Source organism: Arachis hypogaea, chromosome 9, assembly GCF_003086295.3.
Source record: "Arachis hypogaea cultivar Tifrunner chromosome 9, arahy.Tifrunner.gnm2.J5K5, whole genome shotgun sequence".
Classification (NCBI taxonomy): domain Eukaryota; kingdom Viridiplantae; phylum Streptophyta; class Magnoliopsida; order Fabales; family Fabaceae; genus Arachis; species Arachis hypogaea.
This window is the reverse complement of record NC_092044.1, coordinates 30815263-30839777: the sequence shown is the minus strand read 5'-3', so window position 1 is coordinate 30839777 and position 24515 is coordinate 30815263. Positions and strand designations below refer to the sequence as shown.

At 34.5% G+C, this 24515-nt stretch overlaps 1 non-coding gene across 1 annotated transcript; it reads right to left on the bottom strand.

Annotated features, from left to right (window-relative positions):
* Positions 1–754: 754 nt before the first annotated feature.
* On the bottom strand, positions 755–862 carry LOC112713186 (small nucleolar RNA R71). The gene has a single exon (XR_003158160.1). It is a non-coding gene; the product is annotated as a small nucleolar RNA R71 (small nucleolar RNA).
* Positions 863–24515: the final 23653 nt, after the last annotated feature.

The window sequence follows — 24515 nt, the reverse complement described above, 5'->3', positions numbered from 1 at the left end:
ATGCCTACTTTCCAACGCCATTGAGAGCGCGCCAATTGGACTCCTGTAGCTCCAGAAAATCCATTTCGAGTGCAGGGAGGTCAGAATCCAACAACATCAGCAGTCCTTTTTCAGCCTAACTCAGATTTTTGCTCAGCTCCCTCAATTTCAGCCAGAAAATACCCGAAATCACAAAAAAACACACAAACTCATAGTAAAGTCCAGAAATATGATTTTTTCCTAAAAACTAATAATATTCTACTAAAAACTAATTAAAACATACTAAAATCTACATGAAATTACCCCCAAAAAGCGTATAAAATATCCGCTCATCAAGGACCTAACAGAAATCTTCAAAGAAGAAGAAACCATGGCAGCCGAAAACAACAACAATGCCAACAATGCAAGAAAGGTGCTTGGTGACTTTACTGCACCTACTCCCGACTTCTATGGGAGAAGCATCTCAATCCCTGCCATTGGAGCAAACAACTTTGAGCTTAAGCCTCAATTAGTTTCTCTATTGCAACAGAATTGCAAGTTTCATGGACTTCCATTGGAAGATCCTCATCAGTTTTTAGCTGAATTCTTACAAATCTGTGACACTGTCAAGACCAATGGAGTTGACCCTGAGGTCTACAGACTTATGTTATTTCCTTTTGCTGTAAGAGACAGAGCTAGGATATGGTTGGACTCACAACCTAAAGAAAGCCTGAACTCTTGGGAAAAGCTAGCCAATGCCTTCTTTGCAAAGTTCTTTCCACCTCAAAAATTGAGTAAGCTTAGAGTGGAAGTCCAAACCTTCAGACAGAAGGAAGGTGAATCCCTCTATGAAGCTTGGGAAAGATACAAACAATTGATCAGAAAGTGTCCTTCTGACATGCTTTCTGAATGGAGCATCATAGGTATCTTCTATGATGGTCTGTCTGAACTGTCCAAGATGTCATTGGACAGCTCTGCTGGAGGATCTCTTCATCTGAAGAAGACGCCTGCAGAAGCTCAAGAACTCATTGAAATGGTTGCAAATAACCAATTCATGTACACTTCTGAAAGGAATCCTGTGAACAATGGGACGAATCAGAAGAAAGGAGTTCTTGAGATTGATACTCTGAATGCCATATTGGCTCAGAACAAAATATTGACTCAGCAAGTCAATATGATTTCTCAAAGTTTGTCTGGAATGCAAGCTGTACCAGGCAGTACTAAGGACGCTTCATCTGAAGAAGAAGCTTATGATCCTGAGAACCCATCAATGGAAGAGGTGAATTACATGGGAGAACCCTATGGAAACACCTATAATCCTTCATGGAGAAATCATCCAAATCTCTCATGGAAGGATCAATAGAGACCTCAACAAGGTTTCAACAACAATAATAGTGGAAGAAACAGGTTTAGAAATGGCAAGCCTTTTCCATCATCTTCTCAACAACAGACAGAGAATTCTAAGCAGAGCCACTCTGACTTAGCAACCATGGTCTCTGATCTAATCAAAACCACTCAAAGTTTCATGACTGAAACAAGGTCCTCCATTAGAAACTTGGAGGCACAAGTGGGTGAGCTGAGTAAGAAAGTTACTGAACTCCCTCCTAGTACTCTTCCAAGCAATACAGAAAGAATCCAAAAGGAGAGTGTAAGGCAATCAACATGGCTGAATTAGGAGAGGAGGAAGAGGCAGTGATCGCCACTGAGGAAGACTTCAATGGACGTCCACTGGCCTCCAATGAGTTCCCTAATGAGGAACCATGGGAATCTGAGGCTCACACCGAGACCATAGAGATTCCATTGGATTTACTTCTGGCATTCATGAGCTCTAATGAGTATTCTTCCTCTGAAGAGGACGAAGATGTCACTGAAGAGCAAGTTGCTAAGTACCTTGGAGCAATCATGAAGCTAAATAACAAGTTATTTGGTAATGAAACTTGGGTGGATGAACCCCTTTTGCTCACCAAAGAACTGGATGACTTGACTAGGCAGAGATTACCTCAAAAGAGACAGGATCCTGGGAAGTTCTCGATACCTTGTACCATAGGCACCATGACCTTTAAAAAGGCTCTGTGTGACATAGGGTCAAGCATAAACCTCATGCCTCTCTCTGTAATGGAGAAGCTAGGGATCTTTGAGGTACAAACTGCAAGAATCTCACTAGAGATGGCAGACAATTCAAGAAAACAAGCTTATGGACTTGTAGAGGATGTTCTGGTAAAAATTGAAGACCATTACATCCCTGTTGATTTTATAATCCTAGAGACTGGGAAGTGCATGGATGAATCCATCATCCTTGGCAGACCCTTCCTAGCCACAGCAAAGGTTGTGATTGATGTTGACAGAGGAGAATTGATCATTCAAGTGAATGAAGAATCCCTTGTGTTTAAGGCTCAAGGATATCCCTCTGTAACCATGGAGAGGAAGCATGAAGAACTTCTCTCAAAATAGAGTCAAACAGAGCCCCCACAATCAAACTCTAAGTTTGGTGTTGGGAGGCCACAACCAAATTCTAAGTTTGGTGTTGAACCCCCACAATCAAACTCTAAGTTTGGTGTTGGGAGGTTCCAACATTGCTCTGAGTATCTGTGAGGCTCCATGAGAGCCCACTGTCAAGCTACTGACATTAAAGAAGCGCTTGTTGGGAGGCAACCTAATGTTATATTTTCCTTTTGTTATTTTATATTTTCTGTAGGTTGATGATCATGTGAAGTCACAAAATCAATTGAAAAAGCAAAAATAGAATCAAAAACAGAAAGAAAAACAGTACACCCCGGAGGAAAACTTGCTGGCGTTTAAACGCCAGTGAAGACAGAAAAATGGGCGTTTAACGCCCAGTCTGGTACCATTCTGGGTGTCTAATGCCAGAAAGGGGCACCAGACTGGCGTTTAACGCCAGACTGGCGTAGCCCGGCGTTTAACGCCAGGATTGGCAGAAAGGGCGTTTTACACGCCACTTGGTGCAGGGATGAGCTATCCTTGACACCTCAGGATCTATGGACCCCACAGGATCCCCACCTACCCCACCACTCTTTCTCTTCTTCACCCATTCACCAATCACCTCAATACCTCTTCCCCAAAAACCCCTCACCTATCAAATCCCACCATTCTCTTCACCACTCACATCCATCCTTCATAAAACCCCACCTACCTCACCATTCAAATTCAAACCACTTTCCCTCCCAAACCCACCCATAATGGCCGAACCCTACCCCCTCTCCACCCCTATATAAATCCTTCTTCACTCCTTCATTTTCACACAACCTAAACACTACTTCTCCCCCTTGGCCGAACCACAAAGCCCCCTCTATCTCCTCTATTTTCTTCTTCTTCTACTCCCTTCTTTCATCTTTTTCTCGAGGACGAGCAAACCTTCTAAGTTTGGTGTGGTAAAAGTGTTACTTTTTGTTTTTCCATAACCATTTATGGCACCTAAGGCTGGAGAAACCTTTAGAAAGAGAAAAGGGAAGGCAAAAGCTTCCACCTCTGAGTCATGGGAGATGGAGAGATTCATCTCAAGGGTGCATCAAGACCACTTCTATGAAGTTGTGGCCAAGAAGAAGGTGATCCCCAAGGTCCCTTTCAAACTCAAAAAGGGTCAACTTTGATCAAAGGTTGGACCAAGTCCTCATGGATACCACTAAGAAAAGGATCGAGCAAACAAGAGATCCCACTCATGGACATGAGCATGAGGAAACTCCGTATCATGAAATCCCTGAGATACCTCAAGGGATGCATTTTCCTCCACAAAATTATTGGGAGCAAATCAACACCTCCCTAGGAGAGTTAAGTTCCAACATGGGACAACTAAGGGTGGAGCACCAAGAACATTCCATCCTCTTCCATGAAATTAGAGAAGACCAAAGAGTCATGAGAGAGGAGCAACACAGGCCAGGAAGAGACTTTGAGGAACTCAAGCACTCCATAAGATCTTCAAGAGGAAGAATGAGCCGCCATCACTAAGGTGGACCCGTTCTTTAATCTCCTTGTTCCTTATTTTTCTGTTTTTCAAAAATTATGCTTTATGTTTATCTATGTTTGTGTCTTTATTACATGATCATTAGTGTCTTAGTGTCTATGCCTTAAAGTTATGAATGTCCTATGAATCCATCACCTTTCTTAAATGAAAAATGTTCTTAATTGAAAAAGAGAAGAATTGCATGAATTTCAAATTTTATAACAGATTAATTATTTTGATGTGGTGGCAATACTTTTGACTTCTGAATGTATGCTTGAACAGTGCATATGTCTTTTGAATTTGTTGTTCATGAATGTTAAAATTATTGGCTCTTGAAAGAATAATGAAAAAGGAGACATGTTACTGAGGATCTGAAAAATCATAAAAATGATTCTTGAAGCAAGAAAAAGCAGTGAATTCAAAAAAAAAAAGAAAGAGCAAGCAGAAAAAAGCCAATAGCCCTTTAAACCAAAAGGCAAGGGTAAAAATAAAAAGGATCCAAGGCTTTGAGCATCAGTGGATAGGAGGGCCTACAGGAATAACATCCTGGCCTAAGCGGCTAAACCAAGCTGTCCCTAACCATGTGCTTGTGGCATGAAGGTGTCAAGTGAAAACTTGAGACTGAGCGGTTAAAGTCGTGATCCAAAGCAAAAAGAGTGTGCTTAAGAACCTGGACACCTCTAATTGGGGACTCTAGCAAAGCTGAGTCACAATCTGAAAAGGTTCACCCAGTTATGTATCTGTGGCATGTATGTATCCGGTGGTAATACTGGAAAACATAGTGCTTTGGGCCACGGCCAAGACTCATAAAGTAGCTGTGTTCAAGAATCAACATACTTAACTAGGAGAATCAATAACACTATCTGAATTCTGAGTTCCTATAGATGCCAATCATTCTGAACCTCAAAGGATAAAGTGAGATGCCAAAACTGTTCAGAGGCAAAAAGCTACTAGTCACGCTCATCTAATTGGAGCTAAGTTTCATTGATATTTTGGAGTCTATAGTATATTCTCTTCTTTTTATCCTATTTGATTTTCAATTGCTTGGGAACAAGCAACAATTTAAGTTTGGTGTTGTGATGAGCAGATAATTTATACGCTTTTTGGCATTGTTTTAGTATGTTTTTAGTATATTTTAGTTAGTTTTTATTATATTTTTATTGGTTTTTAATTAAAATTCACTTTTCTGTACTTTACTATGAGTTTGTGTGTTTTTCTGTGATTTCAGGTATTTTCTGGCTGAAATTGAGGGACCTGAGCAAAACTCTGATTCAGAGGCTGAAAAAGGACTGCAGATGCTGTTGGATTCTGACCTCCCTGCACTCGAAGTGGATTTTTTGGAGCTACAGAAGCTCAATTGGCGCACCCTCAATTGCGTTGGAAAGTAGACATCCTGGGCTTTTCAGCAATATTAATAGTCTATACTTTGCCCGAGATTTGATGGCTCGAACTGGCGTTCCAAATCAGCTATAGACTGCCCGTCGTTTAACGCCAGAACTGGCACAGAGGTGGGAGTTAAATGCCCAAACTGGCACAAAAGCTGGCGTTTAACTCCAAGAAAAGTCTCTACACGAAAATGCTTCAATGCTCAGCCCAAGCACAAATCAAGTGGGCCCGGAAGTGGATTTATACGTCATTTACTCATTTCTGTAAACCCTAAGCTACTAGTTCTCTATAAATAGGACCTTTTGCTATTGTATTTTCATTTTGGTAGCTATCTTCGAGTAGTCTTATGCTATCTTAGATCATGGGGCTGGCCTCATGGCCATGCTTAGACCTTGTTCTTATGTATTTTTAACGGTGGAGTTTCTACACACCATAGATTAAGGTGTGGAGCTCTGCTGTACCTCGAGTATTAATGCAATTACTATTGTTCTTCTATTCAATTCAGCTTATTCTTGTTCCTCAACTTGATGAATGTGATGATCCGCGACACTCATCATCATTCTCACCTGTGAACGTGTGCCTGACAACCACCTCCGTTCTACCTTAGATTGAGTGGATATCTCTTGGATTCCTTAATCAGAATCTTCGTGGTATAAGCTAGAATTGATGGGGGCATTCCTGAGAATCCGGAAGGTCTAAACCTTGTTTGTGGTATTCTGAGTAGGATTCAAGGATTGAATGACTGTGACGAGCTTCAAACTCGCGATTGTGGGGCGTTAGTGACAGACGCAAAAGAATCACTAGATTCTATTCCGACATGATCGAGAACCGACAGATGAATAGCCGTGCTGTGACAGAGCGCGTTGAACATTTTCACTGAGAGGACGGGACTGTAGCCATTGACAACGGTGATGCCCAACATACAGCTTGCCATGGAAAGGAGTAAGAAGGATTGGATGAAGACAGTAGGAAAGCAGAGAGACAGAAGGGACAAAGCATCTCCATACGCTTATCTGAAATTCTCACCAATGAATTACATAAGTATCTCTATCTTTATTTTATGTTTTATTCATCTTTTAATTATCAATCCTCCATAACCATTTGAATCCACCTGACTGAGATTTACAAGATGACCATAGCTTGCTTCATACCAACAATCTCCGTGGGATCGACCCTTACTCGCGTAAGGTTTATTACTTGGACGACCCAGTGCACTTGCTGGTTAGTTGTGCGAAGTTGTGATAAAGAGTTGAGATTGCAATTGAGCATACCATGTTTATGGCGCCATTGATGATCACAATTTCGTGCACCAGTGCACCTTGCGAATTACCCCATGGACGTGTACGCGTCGGTGCTGGTATATGATTTTTTAATTAAAATGTGGCCAGCAAATTCAAAAGGGTTGTGGGGCCCAATTCCAACCAACTTTGGCACCAAAAATGCTATTTAAAGCCAATGATTGAAGAGCAAAGGGGGATTCCATCATTCACACTCATTAGGAGTAGTTTAGAGTTAGTTTTAGAGAGAGAAGCTTTCACTTCTCTCTAGGATTAGGATTAGGATTAGGTTTAGTTCTTAGATCCAAGTTTTAATCTTTGCTCTCATCTACTTCTACCTTTTAATTCATTATTGTTACATTCATTCTTCTTCTATTCTTCTGTTGTAATCTCCTTTATGTTGCTTCTATATTTTGTTGTAGATCTACTCTTGTTCCTTCTCTTTTCTTTCAATTCAATTTGAGGTAATTCATAATAATTGTGTTTCTTTTGTTTGTTGTTGTTAATTCCTTTCAATAATTGTTGCTAGATTCTATTCTTGTTGTCAATTTGCTTTTCTTTTCTTTTGTACCTTCCAAGTGTTTGATGAAATGCTTGGTTGGATTTTAGTATAGATTTTGTTCCTCTTGGCTTTGGTTGAGTAATTAGTGACTCTTGAGTTATCTAATTCCTTTGGTTGATTAATAATTAGAAGTTGCTAATTGATTTAAATGCCTCTAAAGCTAGTCTTTTCTTTAGGAATTGATTAGGACTTGGGAATCAAATTGATTCATCCACTTGACTTTCCTCCATGGTTAGAGGTTAACTAAGTGGTAGCAATGAACAATTTGTGGTCATAATTAAAGAGGATAACTAGGATAGGACTTCTAGTTCTCATATCTTGCCAAGAGCTTTGTTAGTTGTTAGTTTATTTTCTTTGCCATTTGTATTTCTTGTCTAAAATCTCAAAAAACCCCAAAATATCTCATAACCAGTAACAAGAACACTTTATTGCAATTCCTAGGAAGAACGACCCGAAGTTTGAATACTTTGGTTATTAATTTTAGGTTTTATTTTAGGGACAAACAATCTTTTGTATGAAAGGATTATTGCTTGGTTTAGAAACTATACTTCGACGAGATTTTATTTGAGAAATTCTAGACCACACAAAAATCCAATCATCACTCACCCACACTAGTAGACATGTGCTCCTCCTCTCCCACACGAGCCAAATCACTGCACCTCCACTTCAGTCGCGATTCTCTCTGTTTCTCTATCACTGCTGCCGGAAGAGCCACTGGTGGTGCACCAGGCAGCACCATCCGGTTCCAATTCCTCCTTCTATGTCTTTCTACTTTTTTATTATTTCTTCTTTCTGTTGAAGTTGCTGCTCGCTGCCGTTGCAAATTGTTGCTGACTCGCTTCTCGTCGCCAACTCATTACGCTCATCACTGCTACAAGCCACAAGTTCTCTCTTTCGTTCGTAACTTAGTTTTTGTTCCAGTAGTCCTTTATTTTAAATCAGGTTAAACTCAAAACTGCTCAGATGATACAAACAAAAGGGATATTCAAGGGTATTGAACCAATAATTCGAGTTCTAATGATACAAGTGATGAGGATGAGAATAGTTTTTATGATAAAAAATCACACATTGGTCCAAAGGTGCATCTGGATACAAGTTCTTGAGTTGATGCTGTAGGAACTGGTTGAAAACTTTTCTCATTGCAAGCTAGTTGATCATAGTGTTTTGGCATATTCTATTTTCTTCTCTTTATGTTTTTATAATTGGATTATTGCATGAGTTTGATTTTTTATTTAAATTCTTGAGTTTGATTATTACCTTGAGCACGTTTAATTATAATTGAATTTTGTACTATGATTTAGAGTATGTTTGATTATAATATGAATATAGCATTAAATTTTGATTTGGCTTCTTGTGTTTTATTACTATCCTAAATGTGTTTGATTATAATAAGATTTTGCTCTATAATTTGGATCGTGTTTGATTATAATCTGGTTATAGCATTGAACTTTGATTTTGATTATTGAGTTTAATTATTATTCTAAACTTGTTTGATTATAAGTGAATTCTACATTATGATTTAGAGTGTATTTGATTATAATTTAATTCTCTAATGCTCTCATGTATATGCACCAAAATCTCAGTCTTTCTAGTCAAGTCACATTGTCTCTGAGCTTATAGTTTAGTTTTACTTGGTTCATTGTTTCTGACCACAACCTGTTTAGTAAAATGTCAATGTGTTATCATCACAATTGTAAAGTGCATTTTATTACTTGATATATTCTTCTGTTTATTGATCCCAACTAAAATTTTGAATAGTATTGTAGAAGGATCATCAACTAAATTTTATTTTTGAGTGCTGGATTTTTTTATGTATAATTGCTTATTTTTGTGACTCTAAAATCATTCAGCAAATTTGCATCTTCAACTATTGTTGCTTGTGTCTTCTATTGGACATCTGCATTTGATTTGAGAGGTACCTTTTTTTGGATTGGACATGCTAAAATTCTTTTCGTAACAAAATTTTGCTCAAATAAGCTCATAATAATAATAATCAAACTCAACCATCGAAATCAAAATTCAATACTATAACCAAACTATATTTAAACATGGTCTAAACTATATGATTTTTGGATTTTGATTTAGATTTTTAAATTTGAGTACAACCTTGAACATCTTTAATTATAGTCAAATTTTAAAATATGATTTAGAACGTGTTTAATTATAACCTATAAATACAAAATAGAGTTCTTTTAATAATTTCTTTTACAGTTTTTGAAAACAATATTTGTTCAAAATTTTGATACCTATCTTTCTGAAATTACAATGTTTATATTTTACTTTTATGTCTGTTGTTATTCCTTTCTGAAACTAGTATACAACTGTATTTGCATTTCTATGAATAATGTAATAAAACATAGAAGAGATACAAATTTTACATCTTTATAGCTATGGATTTTGGCAAAAACACTATTCTAGAGGGGTTCCTTAACATGTTGAGGAACATTGACATTAGAAAATTTTAGGCTTCAATACTTTGGAAATGAGAGTTATATGTACCCTGAATTTCTTCATGTCAATACCGGCCCGAATGGCTCAACAAAAAATTTGTAGGTACAGTGATCTTCTCCACGATTGCAGAATTAGCCATCACAAATTCTACAAGACAAATCTCATTATCATCTACATTGAATCCTTCAAACTGAACAACTTTGGAGCTTGACAGAAAGCAATAAGGCACTAATGCTGAAGTTAACACATCTTTATTTAGAAAAGTACAAGGGTATCATGTGAACCTCAAAGGAGGTTAGTCAAAAATGTTTTCCATCTTTTGTATGCAAGGAAAACTGATATAGCCAAGAAAGTTTTATACCAGAAACTAGCAAAATTGATTTTATTAAATAATTTTTAATATCATACCAAAATTGATATTTGAAATGATGAAATTGATGAAGATGTAGGATGTTGGTTTTATGGTCATGTTATGGATTATTATGCTATACACACTAGTAAATGGTTGAGATGCACGAAATGATATTTTAAGGAAAGATACTCAAGAAGAAGGAAAACTGAAAATTCCTAGCCAAACAACACTCCAGTAGAAGCAGAAATAATGGTGTACAACCGGTTAGAGAGGAGCTTCACAAGCCATAACCTCCTACTATGGAAGAGTGGCGACGAAGGAGGAAGGACCAAGGCAACTCAGTGAAGCAGATCTGAAACCAGGTGAGAAGACCGAAACCAGCAGTAAAAAAGAAGCAGAATAGAGGCGAAGAAAGAGGCGGTCCGACGTAGAAAAAAATGAGGCGACAAGCGGCAAACGGCAAAAAAGCAAACACGACCTAAACGACCAGTGCCTCCAGTGAGCCATCTGACCTCCAACGTGGCGGTGACACAGGGATAATGGTTGTCGGTAAAGAGAGAGAGACTAAGAAAGCAAGGTTCCGAGGGAAGTGGTGAGATTTGAAAGAAAATGGAAAGGTGCGTGACATATAAAATGTGTAGCTGATTTGTATTAGATTTTTATACGTATAAAAATACAAAAATACATGATGGCTGATTTTAGTAACTAATTTTGGTATACAAATAGTATTTTTGTAATAAAATATAGCATTCTTTTTAACATGGTTTAATTAGAGAACTAACTCTTTCAAGTTTCATTTATCATTCATCTAATAAATAGGACAAATCACTTAATTAAACCAAGGGGAGGAAAAAATTACACGAATCAGCCAAATAAAAAACTGGTTCATGAATCAATCAGTCCAGATTTCTATATAGTTTGAATCACCCTAATTCGAATCTCATCTCCATGTAATTCGAATCATACTGATTTGAATTACACACACGCACACACCCACTAATTCAAATCAACCTGATTCAAATTACACACACACACAGTAAGTCGAATCAGGGTGATTTGAATTACACCCAATAACGCGTTCCAAAGTAATTCGAATTCGGCTGATTCGAATTACACAAGCTATAATTCGAATTACACTGGTTCGAATTATACTAGGCCAGACGTGTATAAATATGGTGTGAACGTGAATTGATCTCATTAGAGTGAGAAAATGGCTAGTGAGGAGAGTTTTGTATTGTTGGTTCATCACAGAGGATCGATTAAGAGGAAAACACGATCTGGTGTGAAGTTCACTGATAAGGATCCTCTCAGTATTTTTATCAGGCCTACGACAAGCTATGATGAGTTTGTGAATTCTATACTATAGAAACTTGGTCTGCAAGGCGTGAAACGGGTTCACAAGTTATTCTATCGTATTCCAATCTCAGTCCTGCAAGAAATAGTGAAGTATGATTATTTCACGATTGGGAGTGATGAGGACTTGTAGGTCCTGTTTCATTGTCGTCGGCAGTTTCTCGAGGTTAGGACACCTGAGCTATTGGAGAAGTTGGTTGATGTGGTATCTAGCTCGGGGGGTTCGAACTGGAATACCCACACTATAGGCACGGTAGCTGGTTCTAACTCCAGACTTGTCGGTGCATCTTCATCCGTCCCTGTGAATGAACCTCCGGTCGAGCCTGTCGCCTCCCCGTCGTTCGTTGTTGATCTCAACTGTAGTGGAGGTGGAGAGGTTGGAATAGTGGATGTTGTGCCGACTTCCTTACAGTGTGCTGCCCCGGCTGGTCTGGGCGATGCATTGCTGGATGATGTTGACGATGATGATGTGGAGCCGGATACCATTGCTGATGACAGTGGCGATGATATTGGAGCGAGTGATCCTGCTGGGGCTGGAGGTGGTTCTAGCTTTGGCACACAGCAGTACCCTCCGCATTTTTCATCTTTGGACTTGGATGCCATGAGACAGGAGGGGGTTCCTGGGGAGCCTACTGGATTTGGTGCTAGAGATGGCCAGGGGTCAGCAGGTCTCACAGAGTTTTAGGTTGGTCAGCAGTTTCAGGATAAAGATGAGGCTGTGTTAAGTGTGAAGACGTATAGCATCCGACGCGGAGTACAGTACAAAGTGGTGGAATCTGACTATCGCCAGTATGTTGGGAAGTGTTCTGAGTTTGGGAATGGGTGCACATGGTTGATTAAGCTAAGTCTCTGGCAGCGCAAGGGTATTTGGGAGGTAAAACGCTACAACGGACCACATACGTGTCTCGCGACGTCCATCTCTAGTGACCAAAGGAGTCTGGATTATCATGTGATCTTGGAATTCATCATGCCAATGGTTAGAGCTGATGCATCCATCAGCATCAAGGTGCTCCTGAATGCGACAGCGACACACTTTGGGTTCAGACCGACGTATAGGAGGGTTTGGTTGGCGAAGCAGAATGCCGTTGCCCATATCTATGGTGATTGGGATGAGTCGTACAACGAGCTCCCGCGGTGGGTGTTAGGAGTTCAGTTGATGATGCCTGGTACTGTTGCAGTCCTTAGGTTGCTACTCCATCCAAACAATATAGTCTGTCTGGATTATTTCCCATGGGCTGAATACCTTGCTCGAGCCTTTTTTGGAGTCGTTCTGGGTCGTTTTCTCTGAGATTTGGTGGGGTATGACAATGAAAACGTGGTTCGAATGAGGTTGGTTCGAACTCTTTTTATAGCCGAAGCAAGAGTAATTCGAAACAACCCAATTCGAATTACTACTAGAGACAAAAATTGAGTAATTCGAATCAGCCAAATTCGAATTACTTTGGAACGTGTGATTGGGTGTAATTCGAATCGCCCTGATTCGAATTACTGTGTATGTGTAATTCGAATCAGTATGATTCAAATTACATGGAGATGAAGTTTGAATTAGGGTGATTCGAACTATATAGAAATGTCTCCTGATTGATTCATGAACCAGTTTTTTATTTGGCTGATTCGTGTAATTTTTTTCTCCCTTCGACTTAATTAAGTGATTTTCCCTAATTAATAATTTAAATATTTTTTTTTCAGCCATATATAACAAGAAAGAGTGAAGAGAAACATAGATAGATAGATGATATATAGAGAAAAAGAGGGATATAATTGACTTGAACTTTGGTTATTAAAAAAAAAAGACTTCCTATTTTTTTCATTTTCGTAAAATGATTTTTGATGATAGACATTTTGTTATGAACAGAATGATGGCGAGCTGAAACCCATTTTATCCCCTGAAATTTGGACTCGACCTTAATTTTGACCCCCAAATTTTTAGTTACCTAATTAACATCCCCAAATATTGGATCGTGCCTCATGTTTGCCCCTGTAGTTATCTCCGTTAACGGAGAGTTGATGTGGTACGTTAAGTTGACATGGTGTGCATTTACGTACGTAGCACCCAGCTTGCCAGAATGAATACGTGATGAGTGAATGATGTGGCAAAAAGTTGTTTTCACTTAATTTGACTTCTACGTAGATGTTAAAACCCTAATTTGCATGTACTCATATTGAGTAAAAACAACTTTTACCACATTATTCACTCATCACACATCCATTCTGGCAAGTTGGGTGCCACGTAAATACACACTGTGTCAACTTAACATATTATATCAGCTTTCCGTTAACAGAAATAACTATAGGAGCAAACGTGAGATACGATCCAATATTTAAGGGTGTTAATTGGGTAATTAAAAATTTGGGGATTGAAATTAAAACCAGCTCCAAATTTCAGGGTCAAAATGAGTTTCAACTCAAATGATAGCTGATAATAATTCACAAGGATGTTTTCAGGTCAACCTGAGAAAAGGAAATTAAAGAATGGAAAGTTAATACGTTGCATTTGCAAGAAATAGCGGCAGTTACAAAATTTTGTTTTATTCCTGAAATTGAATCCGAGTGCCATACTTGCATTGTAAGGAACTAGTCGAAGATATCGAGCGATTGCATGTTTAAACCTTAAAGCTTCAATGCTAACTGTAAATTGTATGCTTTATACGTTTTGATAAATAAATAATTATTATATGACAGTGTACATATATTTAAGAATAATAATTATAATAAAAATATTATTTGTATATTAAAATTAATTACAAAAATTAATTATTAATATATTTATATATAAATACATATATAATTTATTTTATTTTTAATATATATTTATATTCTAACATATATTTTATATTAATAATTAATATTAGTAACTGTTTTTAATATACATATAATATAATATAATATAGTCGTAATTATAGTTAGCGGCTAACTTTAAATTCAATATTGTGAAAGACTAATAAAAGGATAATCAAAATATCCGTTAGTCATTATAATTACCCAAAGGATATGCATAATAATTTAGTTTACTGATTGCTTGTTGGAAGACCAATAAAAAGATAATTAATATATTTATTATTTAGATTTGAATATACTTTAGTAATGTAATAACCCCGATAAAATAAATTTAAATTAACATATTATTTTATACTATTATATTAGATATATATTAAAATTAATTACTAAAATAAATTATAAATATAAAATACACATTAAAATATAAAATATATTATATATATAAATAATTAATAATTAATTTTAATAATTAATTTTGATATATAAATAATATTTTTTGTCTCATATATATCATAAAATTAATCAAAGTGCTTCTCTATTATATTGTTAGTATATATATAGACATAGATGGGAAAACCCTTTAATTAAGCAACCTCCAGAATGAGGAGTGACTGTATTCTGATGTGGGATTCACAATTTTTAAATTAAGGGAGAAATGATTAATTGAATGGAAACCACTATGATGAGTGTTACCTTCGTTTCTTGTCTCTTTTATGAAAGTGCCTAACTGGACATATTTCTTTTTTGGGTCTATCTACTGTACAGATGCATTTTTATACAGATTTACAGATTTTGATTTAAAAGCGTATCACTAAAAGTGTTGCTTAAAGAAAAAGTGTTACTCTTAATCGTTAACTTGGCTCTGATACCAATTTTTAAAGTCGTCTTTTCTTTTAATTTCTTTTTCGAAATTTCTATCAACTCTTCGAATAATTTGCCACTTCATAATAAAAAGTATTGACCGTATTACTAGTATTTATAATTCTGATTTTTATAGTTTTTCAATCTTGTTTTAGTTTATAATATTCTTTTTTGCATGGATTATTGTATATAAAATCTTTTATCTGTTTGTCTTTTTCTTTAATATAATTTCTTAAATCCTCAAAAACTTCTTTTATTTCTACACTTTCTGTTGTTTCTAAATATCTTTTTAATTTTTCAACTTCATTTTCCATTTTTTCTTTTAACAGCTTTAATTCTTTTAAGTCATAATATGGTTTTCCAGGCATTTATAAATTTTTTAAGTTTAACTCTAACTTGTTTATATTTATTCTTATTTCTATCCTTTTTATTATAAGGTCATCGATTTCGATCTGAAGATTATTTAATTCCCTTTTATACTCATTTATTTTACTTTTTAATTTTTTCGCCCTTTTCCTTTTTATTTTATTTTCTGGTCTTTCAATCTTTGTATGCTTCATTATTTATCTTAGAATTTCTGCAAATTCTATCATTGATTCATCACTATTTTCTAGAGATTCTATTAATTTTTCTAGCTCTTCGACTTCTCTTTTTAACTTGTCATAGATTATTTTTAGAGCTTTAAATGCTCTTTGATTTATTTCAGAAAACTGTAAATAATTCAACCGATTTTCTCTTTCAAAGAGCTCTTGTTTCTTGTCTTGATAAGTTACATATATTTTTTCTTTATTTATTGTCATAATTTAATATTTAGGGTTTCATTTAATTTTTCGACCTTTTTTGTTAATTCTTTTATTTCAGAATTTTCTTCTTTAATCTTTAACTTGGATAAACTTAAAGGGCTATTAATTTTGAATTATCTTATTTGAAAATTCGATGAAACTAATTTTCCTGATGGTTCTTTTAATAATAGAACTGGGTTTTCAATAGCTTTATATTTTGGTATTTCTGTTTTTACAATTTTCTGAAATAATTCATCAACATAAATTCTTTCTCTGTTTTTAAATATTATACTATGATGGCTATTTGTTAAAGCATAATTTATTGCATATGTAATTGAAAAAGGTTCATCGTCTTGTTCCATTAGATTCTTTCTATGAAATTTATAAGCCAAACTTATAGATCTTCCAAGGTTTTCAGTTGATAAAGGTATAGCATATCCAAGATGGGCATTGAATTTAACATTTACGTTTGCCAAGTTTCCATGAACAATTCCAATTATTTGATCTATTGGGTCATCAGTAATTCTTTTGTCACATATTGCTAAGCTTATTGGTGAATTAATTCCTTTCATATATGTAGATTTGATTAAAACTTGTATAGTACTAATATGAATCCATCCAATTTTAGATCTTTTTTGTTGATCCTTAATTTTCTCAATCTGTTTACTCAATTCTTCATCATTTATCAAAGCTATTTCAAGTTCTCCATTGGTGGATTTTATCTTTATAGGGACTTCAAGTTGAATTTTTCCATAGTATATTATATTTTTTCTATTAAAAACTTCTTTTAAAAGATTTTGTTTATTAAAATTTTCATTTGATTTGAGATTTAATTCTGTTTTTAGAACAACCTGTTTTTCATTATCTAATAAAGCAGTTAATCTATAATAATCAGATTCTTCTGTTAATTCTAAGCTTTCTAAATAATTCATAACTAAGAGATTAGGATAAAGGCATACCTTTCTAGAGAAAAACTTCCTTTATTTAGTATATTTTACATAAGATGTTTTTATCTCCAGAGGGGAGATTGTAGATACTAACTCCAGAGGAGAGTTTAGAATTGGTTTTTCCTAAGGGAATTCTTCTTCAGACTATAGAATCGCCTCGGCAGCTTCTTCTTTGCTCTCCTAGCATATGAGTACTCTTAGCCTTCTGCTTTCTATTGTCTGATGCCTCTACAATTGCCTAAGCAACCTATTTATAATAGTTGGGTTTGATGGATAATTCCCATCCTTACCCTTCTTATGACGTCATTGCTTACGTCATTGTTTGCTATCTTGCACCAGCTACATCGTTGGTGCTTTATGACCTAAGTGCTTATGTCACTATGCAATAATGTTGAGAGATGCTTCAGATGTGCTGTCCTCCTCTTTTATCATGTGACCCTCAGATGCATTGTCCTCTTCATTCATCATGTGAGTTGATTCCGTTTCATTATTGCTTTCTTCAGATAACTCTGAGACACATGGCTGGCACTTGTGGTCTTCTCTGTCTTTTATCAAATAGCAGAGATTCCTCTTTATCCCTTCAGGGAGCTTTTCTAAAAGTCCGGATAAGTTGTAGAATGCTGATTTAAATTCTACCAAGAGTCTCATCTCTCTTTCTTCAATTTCATTTCTTTTACTGGACACAAGCAAAGTATTTCTACTTTTATAATTAATCCTTGTATGAGATTCCTTCGTTATTTTTTGAGTTCTTTCAAAGACCCTTGCTAATGTGCTGGCTAGCCTTCCTTCATGATTGTAAATTGTTAAGTCTTGAATCTGATCAATTGGTTGAAAATTTCCTGGGAAGACGGACATGAATATTACTTGGTGTGCTGGAACCAAGCATTCTTCTTCTTCATTAAAAATAGGTTGACTGTTTGTAAATTTTAGGGATATATCCCTTGGATTTACGTTGTCAATCATATTTTTAAATCTCTTTACTGCATCAACGAATCCTGCAGGAAACTCACTAATAATTTTTAGATCATTAAAAATTAAAATTGTATCAATTAGTCCATACTGAAAAAACTGATAGGTATCAGATGGGGAAGCTTCTGGAAATATAACCAGCTTTGTTAACTGTTTTTTGGCAATAGGATAATATCCCAAAATTGCCCTTTTTTCTTCGGTCCAATTCAGGACTATGTTAAGGGTTTCTCTGAGATTTGATCTACAGACCCTTTTCTTTTCCTTGATTTCAGCCCTTGTAGGAATGTTTCTTATTATCCCTGTTCTCTGGGTTTGAATTGGAGCTTTATCTGCTCTTTTTAGGGTTTGTTCTGGATGAAGAGCTTCATATTCCCTGAAGGATTCTTTTGCTTCTTCCAGTGTTAGAAACCCTCCTTTATGAATTATCCTTAATTGATGTGTGAATGGTGCTGCTTTTTCCCAGGCATCATATACTCCTTTCATGGGGCCATTATAGATTACATAATATTTTTTATCTTGGGTAGATTTTTTGATAATTTCAGCAATTGTTTTATTTTCTGGAATTTTTTCTTCACCTGATTTGTTCACCACGCTTAGCTGGCTGAACTCTGATGGTTTTAGTTGTTGTATTGATTTCGTTGCTTCGATGCCTTCTTGAGGGATTGGATCTGTGTCCTTATTTGCTGACAATGCTTGCATTTTTTGAGTTCTTGTTCGCATTTTTGAATTTCTTGATCTAATGCGTTGTAGACGAACTCCATTCTCTTGTTAATGTATCTGCAATAACATTTTTGTCACCCTTAATATATTCAATTTTTATTGGATATTGTAACAAAAATAATTGCCATCTTACCAATCGTCCATGATTATAATCAACTTTTAAATTATATCATATGAAACCTGTTAGGTAGCTTGAATCTGTTCTTAATGTAAATTCTCTGGGTAGTAAATCAATTTTCCATTTCTTAAGAGATTTAATTGCTGCTAGAGTTTCCTTTTCATGAGTAGTATATCTCTGTTCTGTTGGAGTAAAAGTCCCTGAAATATATCTGCAAAGTAATTCCTTTGGGGAATATTTAGAATCTAGTGATTCTTTTTCTTGTTCTAAACTTTTTATAGCTTTCTTAGCTTTTAGACATCCTGACCAGGTTATGTCTGAAGCATCTGTTTCTACTATTAAGTAGTCATTTTCTTCTGGAATGTAAAGTTCTGGAAGTTTTTTACATAATTCTTTGATTCTTTGAATTTGCATACTATCTTTTTCATCCCATTTCCATACTTTTTTTGTACTTATTTTTGGAAATAATCTTTTAGTGTATTCTGTTATATTCTTTAAAAATCCTTGATCAGAAATATAATTTATACACCCTAAAAATTTTTGTAATTGTTTTCTATCTTCTATTTTATTAGGAAATAGGTTTACCTTTTCTAGAACATTTGGTTGAAGTTTTAGCTTTCCTTGAGTGGATAGAATTAATCCGAGAAACTCTATTTCTTGTTTTGCTATTCTTGCTTTCTTTTTGCTAAGAACTAATCCTTTTTCTTTACATCTTTCTAAAACTATTAATAATTTTTGAAGATGATCTTCTTTATCCTGTTTTGTAAAAATTAGTATATCATCAATGTATACTAAAACAAATTCATTTAACTCTTTTAGATTTTCTTCCATAAATCTTTGATAAATACTTGGGGCTTGTTTTAATCCGAATGGTAATACATTCCATTCATAGAGCAACACACTTGTTGATTCTTTTGTTGGGCAAGTAAAAGCGGTTAATTTCTTTGTTTCTTCGTCTAAACGAAGTTGCCAATATCCTGATTTTGCATCAAGAGATGAAAACCAAGTTGCTCCTTTAATTTTCTCTAAAATAGAATCTTTTCTTGGAAGTTTATGAGCATCACCAATAGTTGCTTCATTCATCTTCTTATAATTAATAACCATTCTTCGTTTTTCCCTTTTAATTTCATTATTGTTTTCGACATAAAAGGCTGGAGCCGCATGAGGACTTTTACTTAATCTTATAATTCCTTTTTCCAAAAGATCTCTACATTCTAAAGAGAACTCTTCTCTATCTCTTGCGGAATAAGAAATTTTATTTGGAACATTTATCTCTTTTGTAGGATCTTTTAATTTAATGCTTACTAATTCATTATTTGTATTTTTAATATTTAAAGGATTTTCAGCACAAATTTCATCCAAAAGTTCTTCTATCTTTATTTCAAGGTTATTTTTTGGAATGTTTATTTGAAAGTATAAATTTAAATAACATGTTTCTAATATAGAAAATATTTTAAATTTTAAGATCTTATCTATAGTAGTAGTTGGTATTTTTATACGTTTTGATTTTTGATTTATTGAAGAATCGTGTGGAGCTTTTAAAACTATATATGTTAATTCTTGAATGAATGGATGATATAGCTTTAAAAAGTTATTTCCTATGATAAAATCCATTCCAGAATCTAACATATATATAGATGGAACAATGAACCTATAATTTTGAATAAAAATTTCAGCCATCTCTGCTTTTTGGTCAATTTTATGTATTGATTTGTCAGCTATTCTAACTCTTAATGGTTTCTTTAATTTTTTCCAATCAAGTTTTATATTTGAACTAGCAAAGCATTGTGTTGCTCCAGAATCTATAAAAGCATTTATAAACTTTTCTGTTATTTTTATAGTAATAAATGTGGCATTATTACTCAGTCTCTGAGTCTGTTTCTAAGACATATTCAAAAATATAGTCTAAGTTATCATCAGATTCCTCTAAAGGTTCCATGAAACAAGACTTAGCAATTTCTATTTGTTTAGTAAGATCCTTTTTATCCTTCTTTTTCGGACATTCATTTGTATAATGTCCTTCTTCTTGGCAATACCAACACTTACAGTTTTCTTTTTTATTCGGGCAATAGTCACTTTTTTGTCTTTTATTTTTATTGTTATTTCTTTTTATAAAATACCTCTTTTTTCTCCAGTTTGGATAGTATTTTCTTTTTCTAAATTGGTATTTTCTTTTTCTTTGAAAATTTTTATTAAACCCATATTTTTGGGGTATCTCTTCATTATCCTGACAGCAAATTCTAATTATATTTGCAAATCTTTTTTGAGTTGCTTCTTGCATACAACGTTCTTTTATTTCCTCTCTTATTGCAGAGGTTGCTCCACCAAAATTATTTTCAAATGTCCCTCTATTTATTTCTCTTATAAATCTTCCCATTATAAATTCATTAGCAGGATATGGAAGTTTTGTTATATACATACTAAGATAATGATTTTTATCTTCTTCTTTTAATTTGTAATAATATATTCTATATTCACATATATAAGACTCCACATTACATAGATCATATATCTGAATATTAGCTAAATGGTTTTTTGCTTCTTGATATTCTTTATTATAGACTTCTTGTCTATGATCTATAATATTTTTTCCAAAAAATTCTTTATATAGAATCATCATTATATATAATATCTTATCATAAGCTGTTGTTTTTGTTGCTAAATCTTATATATTATTTGGTTTTCTATTGATGTCATATAATCCCTTATAGTTCCTTTAGTATGAAACCCTATGTAATTCCAAATATCTCTTCCAGACAATTCACTAAGCTTTGGATTAGTAAAAGCTTCTAATAAAAAGGAATTCAACCAATTTTCGAAAATTTCTTTTTCATTCTTTTTACAGTCTAAGTCGAGCATTCTTTCTCCTTCCATTTCCTGGATTTTAGGAACGTATTTTGATGGTATTTTTGTATATTTTGAATCTTTATTTATAAACCCTTTTTTAAAGACATAATTATCAAAACTTGTTTCCCATTTAAATTGAGATTGATTATCCTTAGATGTTCCAGCTTCATTTTTTACTTGTATTGGAATTGCTGGTTCTTCGTCACTCGAATAATCTAGAATGTGTTCTTCATTTTCTATATTTTCAGAATTTACTAATTCTTCTTCTATTTGAAAACCATGTTCCATAATATTATTTTCTTGAGCCATTTTTAATTGTTTAAAAAGCATTGTATCTTCTTCTAATTTTTCTTCAATATTCATAATTTTAATGGTGGTTTTACTTTTAAGTCTGTTATGTTGATTATATTTTGAAATTTTTCTTCTTTGGGATTCTCTTTTTCCTTATTTCTTTGAAATTTTATGGATACTAATATCTCTTCAAGCATATCTACTATAGAATTTAATTGTGGGTTAAAAGTATGATAAAGATGTGGGGAATCATTTCCATGGTAACATTTTTTAGAAATTTCATGTGAAAAATAAGTTTTTTCAGGTTTTTGAAGTCCTTCAATAAAACTTATAGTAAAGTAAAGATTTTGAGAAAAATCATTTTGTATTGATTTTAAGAATTCGGTGTCATTACAGTTGACATTAGTTAAAATCATTAATTTTTGATCTATTAATTTTGATAACTTAATTATTTCTTCTCTTAAATCTTCTAATTTACTTTTTTCCATTAGGTGACGCTTTTCTTTGTGAAGAGTTACGATTTTAGATGAAAAGTGTGACTTTAGAATGTGTGGTTAAGATTTTGCCACATAATCATATCTTTAAATCTGTACAGATTTAGATCTGTACCATATAATTTTCCTTCCTTTTTACAAGGATTTAACTAGTAGTTGTTTTTCATAATGCACTTTTTCCTTATCTGATATTAACGTCATGACGTGCTAGTTACCTATTTTCACTTGCGCACCGAGTTTAAGTTTAACTAATTAAGGCTTAGTGTTGGTAAATAGTGTATGTATAAAAACTTATAATATGTTATTAGTGTTGACACACTACAAAATTTATATATATTTGTGGGTGTTTTTTAGTGAGAGCTTTTAAAAACCTTCATACTATATTTTATCTGTGACATTTCGATAAACTCCCACAAGATAACTAATAATAAAACTCATTGTTACCACTTAAATTACCATATAATTACAACTCTTTTAAAATCCAAGAAAATATTTGAAGAGAAAGAACACAGGATGAGAGCTCAGTGAAACCCTAAGATTGCGATAGCCATCTCCACCATCATCTCCGCCGCCGCTGCCTCTTCCGCCATTGCTGCCATCGTCACTACTAAAGTTCATCTCCTTTATGCTGTTGCCAGAAAGCAACTGAGATCGAGCCAAGACACCTCCTTTATCAACGCGTTTCTAGATCTTGTCGCAATGCCCAAGTCTCTAAGAGCAAGAGAAAGCTCATATTTTGTCAACTCTCCTCCACAAATGACTCTCGTGTTCTCCATCGGCATTCTCTCGCTTCTGCATGCTCTTCTTCGTTCCACTCATTCTCAATTTTCGGTTCTCTTTCTCTTTTTCCTTTTTATTCATTTCTTTGTTTTTCATTTTCAGATTCTAAATGCTTTGCTATGTGATATAACATTCAATGAGTTTTATTATCTCTTTAATTGATGAACATTGTTTCAAATTCGCAAGCACGCCAAGTGTTTGATGAATTGTTTATTCGCTTAATTGCTATATTAATTATTGTTCGGTGAACCGATACTGTGTCTTATTTGCTCACTGTAAATTAAATCTTATCATATCAAAGATTAGACTCTCCTATTAGCATTTTCCCTATTTTGTGTCCTGCTGCAAGTGGCAGCAACTATACTATATATTTGGCCACTATATATTTATGAGCAATGAATTTAGTAGTTTATTATAATGAATTTTTTGTTTGATCTATTCAAGTTCAATTCCCTAAGTATATTGTGATCTTTTCATGTTCTTGTAGTGTTATAGTATATATAGGAAGTTTTATTTGTTATTCTTGTTTATTGTTTTGATTTAGTAGATTAAATATTACAACCTAAGAACTTTTCTTTACAATATTGTTGGACAGGTAGCTGATGTTACTAGAAAGCATAGGTGGATCAGTGCTAACAATGAAGTCACATATTTTGGTTCATCTTTTGAGGTGAGTATTCTTGTTCTCAATGTTATCATTGACACTAATTTCTGTGCTTTGGTAGATTTCAAGGTCTCCAATTGTCGATGCTAAGTACTATTATGTCATCTAAATAATCATTTCATTCTTTTCTTCCTGTTAGTTTAATTTTCAGTTTGCTAATGGGTGTAATTCTCAATTTTTTGCCAGAATTAGAATAAGTTATATAACGTCTGGAAGATTACCCCTAAGAGAGTCATCATTGCTTCTAAGAAATTCGTTCACTCCATTATCAGAGAAGACCTTATTAAGGGATTTATTAGGATCTGTTTGTTGATCAGGTACTCTTATATTGCTTCCATTTTATTTTAACTCTATCTCTACTATTATTTTCTGCTCAGATACAAAATGTCCTATTTTAGTTTCTTTCTTTAGGGAACAGGGAAAGATATCACGCAAGCCTGTTGAGTGTATTAATACATATTTTATTGTTTCAGTTTTGTATAGAGACTGTGAAGTCCAATTCAAAAATAGAAGAGAGTACTTATGTAACAGGGCCTTCTTCGCCCTCTCCACCTCTTCGCTGTTAGAGTAAATGATTCCCACAACGGTAACCATGCGGGTCCACTCCACAAGCTTGGCCTCTCCGACGCAGAATGCGAAGCCATTGTTGTTGCCAGTAACGTGTTGGAGGCACCTCTGGTTCCCCCTAAACTGGCATCTTCGGTTGGAACTCCCGTCGTCCCTTCACTTGTGAGTCTCTGATTCAATTTTTGAATAGGAACCAAATGTGTTGACTTTAGCCTTACGCATTCTTGCTGATGATTTAGAAAAACTAGTTGAGTTAAGCAATTGATTTTATTTGATTTTGTATCAGCCACTTAACAGGCGTCCTTGACGCAACCAGAGGACGTTGGCACTAAGGGAAGCTTTTCAAAAGATGACAATATCGCCTGCAAATTTCTTGGATCCACTTTTCATTCATGAAGGG